Consider the following 15344-nt stretch of genomic DNA (forward strand, 5'->3'; position numbering starts at 1 on the left):
ACAGGACAGGTGCCTTGCGCACCTTCAGAGCAGCATCAGAGCAGTAAAACCCTCTTCCTGGGCCCTGCAGCCACCTTTCATCAAAACAGCCCATCTAGAAACTCTCCCAGACAAAACGTTGCCCAGAGGCTCCCTGGGCAGGTGCCCGCAGGAGGCGGGCTGAGAGCAAAGGGAAGGAGCCACGGGGAGAAGGACAGCGGCAGCTTCCCACCCACTTGGGGAGCGCAGGGGAAAGAAAGCGTGTCCGGTTTGCTGGCAGCTTTTTGTCTGGCTGTACAGAGACAGCTTTTCCCCCTGGGGAACACTGTCAAGCATCTCCCTGATGCCGTATGTAGCTCTTCAATCCCCAGAGGGCTCACTCAGGCCCCTGGGTCATGAAAGAAGCAAGTGGAAGGACCACGGGGCTCACCAAAGGCACACAGAAGGCTCTGGGGTGCACTGAAATGCATCCCGAGAGGGATGGGGCCATGCCAGAAAGCACCCTGAGGGATCTGAGAGGCACTGAAAGGCATCCAGAGCAATCTACGGTGGGACAAACAACACGGCAAGGGCCTGAGAGATGCCAAGGGCACAGGGAGCACCCAGGGATGCACCAAAAGGCTCTCAAAAGCCTCTGGCGTGCACAGCAAGGCAATCAAAGGCTCCCGGGACTCACCACAAGGCACTCGAAGGCTCTTGGGAGGCAACAAATGAACTTGGAGGCCCCTTGAGGTTGCACCAAAAGGCACACGGAGAACCCAGCCCACACCATGCCTTGCCCAGAGGGCCCCTCTCTGCACCAGAAGTGTTGCAGAGGCCCCTGGGGCACAGCAAAAGGCACACGGGAGGCCCTCAGCGGAGGGAAAGGCCAAGCCAGTGATTGGGGATAGGCTGCCGACTGCTCAAAGAGCTCTTGGGCTGCTCTCTATTTGCTGCTTTACGCACCTCCTCGGTGCCTGGCAGCCAGTGTCTGCTGCACACGCTGGACGGGCATAGCTAGAAAAGCTTCTTCCCCTGGCAGGGGCACTGCAGAGGAGGCTGCTCTTCCGTGTCTGCCAAGTCCTCAGGTGCCCAGGGGCAAAGTGGGGCTGGGTGCAGGTCCAGGCCATCTCACGGAGTCGCTGCTAAAACTTCTGCAGTGCCGGCTGTGCTAAGGCTAAGGCTAAGGCTAAGGGACTAAGGCGACCCTTCATTTCCCCCAGCCTTTCCTTTGGCACACAGAGGGCCCCGTCACCAGCCCACGCTCTAGACTGCTCCCAGCTCATAACCACAGGGAAAACAAAGCAGTACGAATACCCTGCTGACAGCTGCTGAGAACCAGCAAAAGGAAAGAGGTGACGAACCGAGACAGGGATTTGGGGAAGCCCTCCTCTCCTGACCTGGCCCAGCCCGCACGCATGGGCTGTGCTGACCTAGGAGCCTCCAGGGAACCTGCCCTGACCGGGGGAGGCAGCCCTGGCAGAGCCAGCTGCTGCAGCGCAGCACCCAGTGCCACCCTCGAGAGAAGCAGCGAAAGAATCAGGGTTAGGGAGTGTGCCTGTGGCTTTGCTTGCCGGTTTCACTGGCCTCCAGTGCAGGGGGCTGCAGTGAGAGCAGGATCCGGATGGCTGCTCTGGTCATTGCAGAGCATCCTGCCTGGGCTGCGCTGGGAGGGACAAGGCTGAGCTGGGCTGGACGGAGGGTGCCGGGTGTCACGGCAGAAAGGGCAGAAGCCAGGGCAGGTGCTGTTGGCTGCCTGCTGCCCGCGTGGGGCTCTTGTCTGGGACGCTTGGTGTGCTGCAGCCTGAAAGGGAGGGGGAGAGGGCTCAGGTGGGACGTGAGCACTTCTCCCTCTCCTTCCTCACACTGGCACTGCCCTGTGCTATACCTGGAGCCACGGCAGAATTTCAGCCAAGCCTAGCATGCCCGGAATGGCACTAGAGACACTCCTCGAGGCCCAGCCATGCTGGGGCTCTGCCCGGCCCCAGCCTCATGCAACACAACAGCTTTGCTCTGCCTGCTTCGAGAGCAGGCGTGGGAACTCTCCCGGCACTGTCCTGCCTGGGTGCCGGGCTTGGCTCTCACGCCTTTGGGGAATTTGCCGTGCAAAGAGACTTCTCCTGACAACCCCCGCCATGGGCACACACACTCCCATCATCTGTGCTGAAAGCGTCCCCCTTTTGACAGCCATCCCAGGGACCCAGATAGCACAAAACTCCTTGCTCCGCCACCAGCTCCTGCAGGACCTAGTCCCAGCTCCCTCCCACTCGGAGGGGGGGGCGGGGGAGGGGGGGGACCAGGGCAGCGCTGCCCCACTCCTGCCACCAGCCCCAGCCAGCCCCAAACCTCTTCCTTTCCCCCCAACCCTGCTCCCCAGGGAAGGGGCACGTTCAATAGCCCTCTGCACCCTGGCCTCTTCCCTTGCTACTCCCCCACGTGGGGCCACCCTGTTACAAGACAACCCTGAGAAGCTCAGAAAGAATGTTCATACTGTTTAAACTAGGCAGATTAGGATAACTTCTATCTCTATGTTCTGAAAAGAAGCAGTCTTTAATCAAAGGCATCCTAGAACTGCTAAAGCCCTAAAAGAAACATTAAATCAAAATGTTTTATTTCTAGGTATGTATTGCCAATTTGGGAAAAGAATTGGAGGTCCAGGTATCCCTAACTGAACTGTCCTCATTATAATACAAAAAATCACGCCCATAGGTCAAAAAGACCAGTGCCCAGGTGAAGACCCCTCCCCTGAGCATGCGTAGGAGTAAAATGGTGTGTAAGCAAAATTATAGTTGTATGTAAATCACTAACAAATCAGTGTAAAAGGGAAAGTTGCAAACCCGGCAATTTGTTTGTATAAATGCTACTTGAAAAGCTGAGGTGCTTGATCTGTGGGAAACCACTGAGCACCCAGGCTTGCGCAACTCTGAAATAAATAAGCAAATGTCTCTCCTCAGTGTGTAATTATTGGCTTATTGCACACCGGGCAACAAATCCACTTTTCGGACAACACCCACAGCGTCCCTCCTATTCTCCCTGCCCTCCCCATTTCCAAGAGGGACAGCCCCAGCCCCTGGGGACAACCCTGCCTGGTCACAGCAGAGATGGAAAATGCTTCCTGCCCTGTACCAGGGAAAACCAGGGAAATTCCACTGTCCCCAATGACCTATAGGGACTCTTGCATGAGCGGCACATGTCCGGTAAGACACAGACACAGCAGTTCACTGCTGCAGGGCTGAGGAGGCACCGGCACCTGGAACTGCAGCTCCTGGCCTGCCACAGAGCACGACGCGGCCGGCTGGTGGGAACCCCGCTGGCAGAGACCTGCCGCCCGCCCGCCATCGTCACCCAGTAGCCCAGTCTGAGAAGACTACCGCTCCCGGCATGCCGCGCAAAACAACATGGCCGCCCGGAAGCCCAGTGCCGGAAGACTGCTGCTCCCGGCATGCTGGGGGCCGCAGCGCTCGGTGAGGTTTGACGCCGTGGAGATTCCGTTCCGTCCCGCCCCTCTTCCTTCCCGTCCCCCCCCGCCATCCTCCCCAGTCCCCCCGGAAACCGCCGCAGAGCCCCGAGCGCGGCCCCGCGAGCCCCAGCACCGGCCCGAGGCTCCCCCGACACCCCCGCGACTGGCCCCGGCTCAGCTCCGACACTGCCGCTGCCCCCCCGCGACTCTCCCTAGGGCTTCCCCTGCGATTCCTCCTCCCTCTCCCCGACACGCCCCCCGCCCGGCGCTACTCCGCGCAGTAAACCGCACCATAGCCCCGCCGCACCCCCTTCCTCCCCCCACCACGTCCTCGGCCCCCACCGCCCCGGCGCACCGCCACCTCCAGCCCTAGTGCTGTTTCCCCTGGCGCTCCCCGGTTGTGCCGCATCACCCAGGACGCTCCCATCCGCCCGGACCCCCGGCACATGCAGAACCCGCAGCCCCGAGTGTGGCGCCCCCGGGCCCCGCTCACCTCTTCTGGGGGGCAGCTGCTGTGCCGGTCCCAGCAGGCAGTGCTCGGCCATGGCTCCGTTGTCACAGGCTGGCCCCCGCACGAGCTTCCCCCAACTGCAGCCCCAGCTCCGGTGGGTGCCCACCCCCTGCCATGGCCACCAGCCCCACCTGGGGCTCATCCCACCCCCACCAGCTCCCCCTGGCATTCATCCCAGCCCCAGGGCCCACAGCTGCAGCCCATCAGAAACTGGGGAGGGGGCATGGCCATCAGCCCCTTCAGGGACAGCTGGGGCTGCCAGGGCAGCAGAGGCACCCCCACTCCTGAGAGCAGCTTGCTGAAAGCTGAAGGGAAAGCCCTGGGGTGTAGAGAGAGGAAAGGGGAGTAGGCAGAGGACAAGAGAACAAATCGAGAGCTCTGGGTGCAACAAAAGTAGAAAAAGGCAATGATAGAGCAAACACAGTGACTCTGGGGGCATCAAAACGCAAAGGAAAGGCCCTGGGGGCAAGCCAAAATACAAATGAAGGGCCTTGGTGCACACCAAAGAAGCCATAAGGCATGTCACAGTTCAATGCAGCTGACAGCATGGTGCCTGCAGGCTCCCCCCATCCCCATGGAAACACTGTCTCCCAGCTCCAGGTACATAGGCCCTGGCCCCAGACACACAAGCGACACTGGGGAGTGCCAAAAGCAAATCCAGGAGCAGTCTGGGGACCTCATGCAGCCCTGGAGGGGCTCTGGCTGCCCCCACAATGATGGGAAACCCCCAAGAGCCACGAGGGTCCAGGCAATGCAAGGAAAATTCCCCACAGCTCTGTGAACAGCACTGGGCTCCCTGGGAACCACAGGGACTCCAAAGTACAAGGAACTCAGGGACCAGCTCCCAGCCCTGGACACAATGTGTGAGCTCCTCCCCAGGCATCATCTTCAGGAACGACAGACATGAGCACAAAGAATAAAGCAACTGTTTATTGTTTTACTGTGCAGAAACAACACCTGAAAGCAAGTCTGCCATGGAGCTTGGTGCCAGCATGCTTTCCCTTACCTGTGATACCTGAAGAGTCATCACCACACCAGCATCCATCTGTTTGTCAGGGAAGGGTCAGCTCCTGCTGCTGCCCTTGACATGGCAGGTGTCTGAGTAGCTGACAGCCTACTCCTCTGCTTTTTCCTTCAGGGATAGGATTCAGCTCTGAGAGTTGAGAGGAAAATGCCTGATCCCACCTGTCTGCACTTCTGCCCTGCAAGACACTTCCACAGCTCTCAGCTCACCCATCACATTGCCAGTCTCTGTGATAGGCCAGCGCCATATGCAATCCAGCACTCAGGTCAGTGCAGAGCTGAATGCTGGGTACAGGGGGAAGGTTACCAAGCCCAAAGAAGGGTTCACAGCCTGCTGCTTAGCCTTCGGGGCTTACAGTTTATTATCTAAGGATTTAGCCCTTTTCCTTTATCAGCAAGTCATAAGCCTGAATGTTAAGTGACAAACTGCAAGTCTTAGAACCCCAGTGGTTGCCAAAGCTTTAAAATTTACGGATGGGGTTGGATTTTAAGTTCTGTGCCCTGATCGCTAAATGAGCAAACCGTAACCCTTGACTGATAAAGGCTGAGCCCCACAAAATAAAGTAATAACCCATAACTTCTGAGTGAGAGACCCTCAACAACAAACTAAACAATAAACCTTAAGTGAAAAATCCCAAACCCTCGGCTTTAAGCAAGAAACACCAAAGCACTCATGAGCATGAAAACAGTAAAGAGAAGCCAAGGAGTTTTTCCCGCAGCTTAGGAAGTTTCCCCTTCTTTTAGAAGCATAGCAGAACAGGAAGACACACACCAGGATCGTGTTACAGTTGCTGTTTATAGGCTTGTTTTTTAGCCACCATTCAAATGTGAGCATGTGCAAGAATCACTCCACAGGACTGCACTAAGCTGCACTTCCACTGCACCTACCTGAAAGCCTGCAAGCACTAATTCATCTCCGGGTCAGGCAATTAGTATGTTTGGTCCTCTCAGCTCCGTGGGCAAACAGCCACAGCCAGCGACGCCAGTGACCACACCCAGGGGACAACTGCCTCACACCTCCCAGCCCCGCTCACATACGATGCAGCCCAGGACTTAGCTGTGTCCACACTGCAAGTCAGAGCTCATCCTCCACGGCCGGCCGCGCATCTCTGCAGAGCTCCCAGCTGTGACCAGGCTCCTTTGACTGCCCAGCTGGGCTTTGGCACCTGCAAAGAGGTCAGAGCAGTTACTGAGAGGCCGGGCAACTGCACAGCCCTCCTGCTAGAACTGCTCCCTAGTCCAAGGCCTGTGATTGTTCCCACAGTTGTGACCGACCCTCCGTGCTGCTTCAGTCACCCTCTCTGGTACCATTTCATCACAAAGGTGTCAGAGCGGCTCTCACGGACAGTCAGGCTCACTCAGGCACCCGGCCACCTCCAGCCTTCGCTAGATGGTCCTCTGCAGGGAAACTCTGCCTCTGACGGACACTCTCAGAAAGCACTGCCCAGCCAAGGCAGGATAGAAACTAAGGCCTCCAAAAGCTCCATACTCCGGAGAGATGGAGCTGATGGGAAACCGACTCGTGCTACTGGTACTGTAGGTTATGCTTTCGCTGTGTACTATGGTGCTGTTGCTTGTACACATGTAACCCCATTTCTCTGCTATAGCAAAGTTACTTTTGTAGCTGGCTCCTGAAAGAAACCATAACTTGTGAAAGCAAAAAGTCCAGGTAAGGCAGTTGCGTACTTAAGACATCAGTTGTGAAGGACCTTTACTCTCAAAGCACAAACAATACTGGAACCCCTGGGCTTCAAAGAAAGAAGCCACCTGGAAGGTGTGTGGCCCAACATTAATAATACTAGAAGCAGAAATTGTTTGGAGGGGGCCAGAGCAGCAAAAAGCAAGGAGTTCCAAGGAAAGAAATGAGCCAGAAGCTATGTAAATGATCGCACTTGCTAAGATAAACTCCAAGCATTCTTCATCAGCAAGCGACAGTGGGGAGGGCAGTGGGGGTGTTGACAGCACAGCACAGCCCCTTGGGAAGCACTAGATCAACAACATGGGTTGAGCTGGAGATGTAGGGAAGACACCAGTTTGCATCAAGGCAGACCTGACAGAAAAGTGGGCTCGATGCTGGCGTTGTGATCATGACTCAAGCTGCACCGCGTGGCAGCCCCGTCTGCACACAGGCGGACAAGATGTGGTAACTGCAGACTGCACTGACGAGAAGCAGTCGACAACAGCAGCAGCTCCAGACCGCCCTACCGCAGGCACCTGTCCTAACACCCGAGTACTTGGAGCCTCTGCTGCTCTCTGCCTCCACGACACCTTCCCCAGGAGCCTCTTTGCTGTCTACTACATACCCCACAGCATCTCTGGCCCATTCGTGCTTCCCCCACTGCACAGCCACAGCCCTGTGCCTCTGCAGGCAGAGTCACTGCAGCGGTGTCTGATGTGACCCGAACCAGGCAGACCGATGGCACCCTCTGGGTGCTGCTGATCATTCTCTCTGCTGAGCACCAACCACCTCTTGGCACCTGCCACACTAGACAAAACACACAGAAATGACAGACCTTCAGCTGGACACAGGGACAGGGAGCAGAACAGAAGAAAAGAGGGGTAGAGAGCTTGGCAGAGGGATGGAGAAAGAAAGAGAAGGACAGAAACCTGGCCCCAGGGTCAGGGTGCTGGACTAGAAGGACTAGAAGGAGAGGGCTAGAAGGCCACACAGATGGATGGGGGGCTGCACAGAGGACTGGGGAGCAGAAGAGAGCAAAAGAGGGAAGGGGAGGTGGGCAGAAGAATAAAGAGGGGCAAGGAGGGAAGGGGAGGCAGGCAGAGGGACAGGGAGCAAAAGAGAAGGGAAGAGAATCAAACAGAAGAAGAGGGACTGGAAAAGAGGGACAGGGAGCCGGTCAGAGTGATGGAAAGAGAATGAAAATGATGACTAGCTGGCCAGAAGGGTAGAGAGAGAAAAAGAGGGAGGGGAATTCAGACAGAGAGATGGGATAGAACAGGGGAAAAGAGGGACAGGGAGGCAAACAGATGGATGAGGAGCTGAACAGAGGGATGGAACTAGAGAGAGAGGGCTGGAGAGGCGGGCAGAGGGCCAGGAAGGCAAAGAGAAGTACAGAGAGACAGATGAGAGTGGCAGACGGATGGGGAGCTGGACAGAAGGACAGCAGGCAGGTAGCGGGATAGGGAGAGGAAGAGGATGCTGAAAAGCTGGATAGAGTGATAGGGAGCCAGTTAGAGGGACATAAATACTGACAGAGGGATGGAAAGAGTACAAGAGGGATGGGGAGCTGGCAGAGGAATGAGTAGCTAAACAAAGGGATCGGCACCGGACAGAGCCATGGGGAAAGAAAGAGAAGGATGGCGCGCTGGACAGAGGGACAGGGAGTGGAACTGGATGGATCTGGACAGCCCAGAACAGCACTTGCCACGCTCCAGCCCCACTCGCCTGCCAAGCACAAAGAGGTCTCTGCACACTGCTGTGCCCAAAGTCCGCTTCTGGGCCTGCTTACCTGTTTCCCTACAGCTCCGGGGTGTCTGCGTCTGCAAGAGCCAGCGTGCATGCACAGGCCCAGACGGGGGAGGAACCTTGTGTTCAGTCATGGTATTTTACTACTCCTTGTGCATTAGCCCCTTTCAGATGCTTAACCCCAAATGCCCTCAGCCCTTAACAACTTCAGTACCCATGGCACCTGGTTTCTCTCTGCTCTCAAATCTTCCTTGCTCTTTCCTGTCTTGTTTGAAAACCCTCCCAGACCCCTTCTGTACTTACATGCTTCCTCAAAACAGGATCACTGAAAGCAACAAAATGGGCTGAGCTGCTCCTCTTTGAGTTGCTGGCCCTCAGAACAGCAGCCTGCAAATGAATCAAACCACCAGAGTCACTGGCAGACTCTCCTTTTGGAGCTTTTTCTCCCCACCAAAGCTTTAAGGATGGTTCCCTAACCTGGGCAAATGCAGATCCTCCCTTAAGCACTCTAGCAGTTTTTATTCTGGGGTCCCAAGTCACTGTTATGACATTAAGCAGCAAAGCACAGAAAAGACAGGTGGGGTCACAGCTTATCCATCTAGCCACAAAAATTCCTATTTTAGGCCTCACTGGTTATTCAGTATATGCACACAAGCAAGGTAAATGAGAATACGCAAGCCACAAATACCGCTTGCCCCAACCCCTGTTTTGGAAGCCATGACGACAGTCGGGCTTGCCGTGACAGGGAAGTTAGACTAAGCAGCTGATAGCGATTAATCTTTAGCTGATAGCGATTAATCTTTTGGAAACCCTCTGCATCCACATTTTTGGCACAACCGTGCTCTGCACCTCAGTCAATTCAGACACGCACAAGATCCACTGCTTGTAACACTTGCACAGTAACCCCCCCCCCCCCCCCCCGGCTCTTTAAGATTAGCACCCATTGTGCCACTTGGATAGATGATAATCTGCTGTCTATTTGTTTCCCTGACGTTACTACTTTAGGGGGGATTGAGCAGATTGAATTACCTCTGTGCTATCAAAGGTAAAAGTCTCCAAGATGGTTACAACCTAGACTGCTGCTGAACAGTCTTTCTCACAGCTGGAGAATTTTTGTTCTGGCCCCAAAGGATGATGCTGCTGGCACCCACTTTCCCTTACCGACGTTTTCTAACAGTGCTGCTCCCATGGAGTCAGCAGGTGAAAAGCACTGCTGAAAAAGGCTTGCCTTGTCCTGGGAATTTGAGGGCAGGAAGTGTTACAGCCACTTACTCCCGGTTAGTGAAAGCAGCGTCACATTCCTTGTTCCAGCTCCGTTCCCGACTTCCTTCCAGTCATTTCCACCATGGTCTGCTGCTACTGGCAAAGCCATGTTAACACTGCTGGAGGAAATTACATCCTCCTAAAATTGCTCCAAGTTGGAACTGATGAGAAGGAGCCTTAATTCCACAAGGCTTTAAGCCTGCTTCTATCTTCTGTCTTCCTGTTTCCGCAAATACCATTGCCAGGTAACTACCTGGGGGTTGCACTAATTGAGCCTTCCTGAAGTTGGTCTCTTAATTTTGCACTTCAGACACTTCTCTCTCTCATTCTCACTTGCACACAGAGGCTCTTCTCACTACCACACAGAGGACCAGAGGTGCGGAGTGACCATGCATGGCTGAGAAAATGGTGCAAGAAAGAGGAATTCCAAATCACTAGGAACTATAGAAACATGTAAAACAGAAGGAACCTAGAGAGGAGGCATGGCCTTCCTCATAAGCAACATGCAATCAGTCTGCTGACATTTACAATTGCAAAAAAAGAAAAGATACAAGAGAGTTGAACCTAAGAATTACAGAAAAGCCAACAAGTGTGAAAAAGGGCCTAGTTTGGGGTGATGCATACTGTAGAAGTAAAGATCTAAAATCTTTGTATTCCTAAGTAAAGCCTAAGGTAAAGAGAAACTAATGGGGCAGCTATAAAAATAAAAATATTTTCAAGTTGCAGGGAGAACATTTGAAGACATTGCGTCGGAGATCATACATTATTACCGATTAGGAAAGGCTAAGAAGAGATCCAAAATAATTATTCTGATGGGGGGGGATTAAGGTAGCCCTCAAAAAGTGGAAGTTATGCTCAGAGGCAGAAAACAGAAGTGGCCACAAACTTTCACTTTAAAGCACAATACCTCAGGCCTGAAAAGAAAAATAGTTTGAGGAAAACAATTTGCAGACAGCATGAGAACTGATGAGTATTTTCTCAGCCATGTGAGGAACTGGAAGACTATCAAAGAGTTTGTAAGGCCAATTGATGGTCAAAACTTAAAGAGGGTACTGAAAGTGGATTTTTTGCACCCATTTTACTTCAGGCAAACTTGAGAAAGTTCCGGGGGGGGGGGGGGGATGCTCCCCCCCCCCACCTGCCATCTGGTGCCAGTTACAAGCAGTCTGCATTCCTGTACTTCACACTCTGAAAGGGAGGATGTCAAGACTCTGAGATAACACCTGCTTGGGCACCAGGACCCTGAGAAACAGCCTCCTCTCACTGCTGGGGCAGTGTTAATTATGGTGGTCTGGACTATCTCCTCCTCATCAGGACCTTGAGAGAGAACACCTGCTTTCACAGCTGGGGGGGTGTTAATCATTGCAGACTGCAATTTACTCCTCCTTACCCCAGCTATGGGATCTCTCCTTGGGACCACCACTGAAAGAGTAAAGCGGTCATTTGCAAACTCCTTTCTTCAGTGCTGAAGAGTGCTCAAGGCAGCTAGCCTGCCATTGGGGGTGTCTGGCCACCCCCTGCACACCCCATGACTGTGGGTGCAATCATCATAACAGTGATGGAGGAGAGTCGAACCCTGCAGTAGCCAAAAGCTAGGGACTGGGACTGTGTGAAGAGAACTGCAACTGGCCTAGTGACTCCACCTTCCCCTGAAGGGTAGAAATAGGTTGACCCCAAAGGCCCTCTTTGGCTCTCTGTGGGTGACAGGGAGCCTGCCAACTTGCAGATCCCCTTGGGACAGGGATGCCCTCCCACAGTTACTTCCCTGGGATTGAGTGTACATTGGCTGCTGAGGCAACGTGTGGATAAGATCAGTTAGAATTGTTTTGCCTCGTTCATTTGTTTGGGTAGTTACAGTTAGTATAAATTAGCTAGCTTTGTCTGTTTACTAAGTAGCTACTGTTAGTGTAATTAGAAAATAAATACTCTAGTTGAGCTAAGTTTCTGTTAATAAGAAGTGTTGCTTTGTACCGTTGTAACTTGTGCAGTAAATTTTGATCTTTGAAACAAGTTGTGCAGTAAATCTCCTCCCCTCCCTCGTGCCACAAGAAACCCACACAGTCCAGAACTGCAAGGTATTGGTTGTTCTGCAACAGCATGCAAAGGCAAGATTGCCGTGCCTTGAGACATTGCCATGAGACACTGTTGTTAGGGGAGCCGTTTTAACACGGTGGCACTGCTGTTAGTAGGCTGTGAGTAGGCCTGGTATAAGTTTCGGGAGGGGAGGAAGCCAAGAGGGGCGCTTGTTCTGGGGCAGCATTAGACATGCAAAGGTAAGACTGGCATGCCTAGAGCTCTTCTCTGTGATCCCTGGTTGGTGGGTGAGCCTTTTTAGCAGGGTAGCACTTGTTAGGGAAATTTCCTACTCTACTCTAGTTTTGGAGAGAAAGAACATGCAAGGTCATGCGCCCTACAAGCAGAACATCTTGCATGACCTTGCCTTAACCATGCTTTTTGTACAAAGTTGAGGAACTGCGAAGAAACCAGTCTAATCCAGCCAGCAGTACGAAAGTGGCTCAAAGGTAGCACCAGGAAAGGTGCAAAATCAGCTAATGAATAATTACAAGATGCACCATCTAAGGCTGGCATGAAACTATCTCATACTATAACATAGCAAGGGAACTGGTAGAACTAAGAATCCTAGATAGTTCTGGCTGGTTATGTAAACGAAAGTCTTGAATATAGAACAATTTACTATCACTTTAAAAGGTGTAACAAAAATATTGCTCAGGGTCCTTCCTGTGCTTCCAGCCAAGAGGCACCTTATAGCTGGCAATAAAACTTTAAAAACTTAGAAATCCGACTCCTGCTGCTCATTACCGGTGCCTGTGAATGAACAAAAGAGAAGAGAGCATTTTAGCAGTTTGGGGACCCAGATATGGGACCCAGGGGGCTTCCAATCTGGTGAGTGCCAGAACCACATTCAACACAGCTGGCCCAGGGTGATTTCACCTGACAGTCCTTGTGGTGTCCATACTCACTAGGGAGGTACTAAAACCGCGTCAGCACGAGTCATGGGGGGGTTCAGTAAGGAAGGTAAAATGGGAAAGGCTTCAGGAAGTAAGGCAAAAGTCTGAGGAACATCCAAGTGATTTTTTTGAATTGCTTGTGGCAAGTCCTATTACGCTATGGAGGGATGTCTGTGGAAAATTTTAGTGAAAGGCTGGCAGCGAGCTATTTGTCCAGCAAGCGGCACCAGATATCTAGAAGTATTTCAGAAAACATGCTCCAGGATGGCAGGAGAGAATTTACAGAAGATACTATCGTTAGCAACTTACATATGTGATGGACGGTCAGAAAAAGGAAGGAAGGAGAAGGAAAGACGAAAGTGGGAGGAAGTGAGTATGTTGGCACCAGCACTGGGAGGAATTCCAAAGGTTAAAAGAAGGGGAATAAATGTGAGAGGATGAGGTCAAAAGGGAAGAGGGACCCGAGGAGCAGGAATGGGTAGGGGACGGTTGGACCCAAATTGATGTGCATATTGTAGGAAATATTGAAAAGAGATTTACAAATGATTACACTGTCAAAAAACACTAAATTGATACAATATGTAGATGACTTGTTGATTGTGAGTACTGATTGTGATTTTTTTTTTTTTTGGGGCTGGATACTAAAATATTGTTGTGTGCTCTAACAGAAAAGGGACATAAAGTCTCTCTTGCCAAAATGCAGTTGTACCAGTGTCGCGGCCCAAAAGGAGTCGTTCAGGACAACCTCCCTCCTCTTGGGACCAACGACAAAGTTCATGATGCCCTTGGACTGAATTAAGGTGAAACGACACCAGCCAACCAGTTTTAAGATTTAGTAACACAAAGTTAAGGCATGTGGTCAAATAGGATCAACTAGGTAGACAAGTCCCGTGTCAACAAAAAGGAGGGAAAAAGAGAGAAAAAGGGGAAAAGAGAGAGAGAGGGGAAAAGAGATCACCACCCGTGGATCCAGCGGCATCCCCTTGGTCCTCTTCCTTTGGGAGTCTCAGCAGTGGGGGGGGGGGGGGGGGTAAAGGGGGGGGCTCCCGTCTGGTGGTAGGTGGGTCCTCTTCACCCGCCGCTCTGAGTCCAGTGATGTTCTGCTGACTCCACTCCAGTCCTTCACTCATCACAAACAAGCCCCACCCCCTTCACCCAGTCTGCAGTTTTTATAGGTTCTTGCCCCGCCTCTGGGAGGTGCTTCCTCACTCCCCATGCAGATTAGCGGTCATGCGCAGTCCGCCCTTCCGGAACCTTCCAGAAATGGGCTGGGGGCATCGGGGGGGGGGGGGGTCTCCTGCTCATGCGCAGATGGCAAATGAGTACGTGCGGTTCGTGCCAGGCATGCTGTTCCCCTAGAGACGACCTTCTGCCCTTTTCACGCCCTTTTTCCCCTGTGCAGGTGCAAGAGGTTTTTCACCTCGCAGACGGCTCCCCGGGGCGCCGGTGTGGCCTTGCCCAATGCGCCTTGGCAGCGGCGGCTCTGCAGCAGCGGCAGCAATGTCGAGACAAAACCGCACTTAGTACCGGTTCTCTACAACCAGCAACAAACTAATTATTTGGGAAGGATAATTTAGTCCTCTCTCAGGAGAGAGATTGATATCATCAGAGTGAATACAAGCAATCCAAGAAATACCAGTCCCTCAGATGAAAAGGCAGGTTAGGGCCTTTTCAGGTACATTAGGATTTAATAGGTATTAGGTTTCACTATTCACTAGGTTTAGTGAAAAAAGCAAAGGCATTAACACAGTTAACTAAAGATAGTGAACCAGATTTAGTGGTGTGGACTCCAGAGGTGGAAAAAGCATTTAAAGAGTTAAAGCAGGCAGTTCTGAAAGCTCCCTCTTTAGCATTACTGGACTATGGAAAGTCCTTTGTGTTATATTAGAATGAACGAAAGGGAATCGCAAGCAATGTTCTAGTTGGGAAAACTGCCCAGGGCTGGTGTGTGATAGCTTATTCTTCAGCGCAGCTGGATCTGGTAGTTCAAGGAATGACTGCATGCTCTAGGACTGTAGTGGCAATGGCTACAATGATTCAGAAGGTGAGGAATAGTGTTTCAGGACACCCTTTAACTGTAATGGTGCCTCATGCAGTGAAAATTGTCCTGACCCAGCAGGGTCACTCATTAGTTACCCACTAATGGTTGCATTGGTCTGAGCTAGTTTTCTGCGCTGAACCAAATGTGGTTTTAGAACAGTGTGATATGCTAAACCCAGCTACTTTGCTACCAGAAAGACTGCAACCCAAAGAAAAAGTAATTCACAGTTGTCTGGAAGTGACAGACTTGAGGCCAACCATTCCACCTACTCTGAAAGAAGAGCCCCTGCGCAATCTGGATTTACTCTTGTTCTGTGATAGATCATCATCCTATGAAAAGGGTCAAAGGGCTGCAGGGTATGCAGTAGCTATGCAACATATAGGACTGGAAGCTGGATCCCCTCGAGGACAATTTGGGGCTCAGGCAGCAGAATTGATAGCCTTAACCCGAGCATGTATTATAGCCACAAATAAGACTGCTAATATCGATATGGACTCCAAATAGGCTTTGGGACTGGTATTTGGAACGGGAATAGTTTGGAAAGAGAGAGGCTTCTCAACGGCAGTAAGACACCAAATAGCCCACTGACATCAGATTTTAGAGGAATTGAACTATCTGAAGGGAGGCTGTGAAGAGGATGAGGCCAGACTCTTCTCAGTGGTACCCAGGGGCAGGATGAGAGGCAGTGGGCACAG

The 15344-nt window shown here is 52.4% G+C and overlaps 1 long non-coding RNA gene across 1 annotated transcript; it reads right to left on the minus strand.

Moving 5' to 3' along the window:
- Window positions 1-4839: 4839 nt before the first annotated feature.
- LOC135324787 (uncharacterized) lies at window positions 4840-10746 on the minus strand. The gene is made up of 2 exons (XR_010386048.1): window positions 9649-10746; window positions 4840-8763 (listed from the first exon to the last, which is right to left on the minus strand). It is a non-coding gene; the product is annotated as an uncharacterized LOC135324787 (long non-coding RNA).
- Window positions 10747-15344: the final 4598 nt, after the last annotated feature.

The sequence above is a fragment of the Dromaius novaehollandiae genome, chromosome Z (genome assembly GCF_036370855.1).
Source record: "Dromaius novaehollandiae isolate bDroNov1 chromosome Z, bDroNov1.hap1, whole genome shotgun sequence".
NCBI lineage: Eukaryota > Metazoa > Chordata > Aves > Casuariiformes > Dromaiidae > Dromaius > Dromaius novaehollandiae.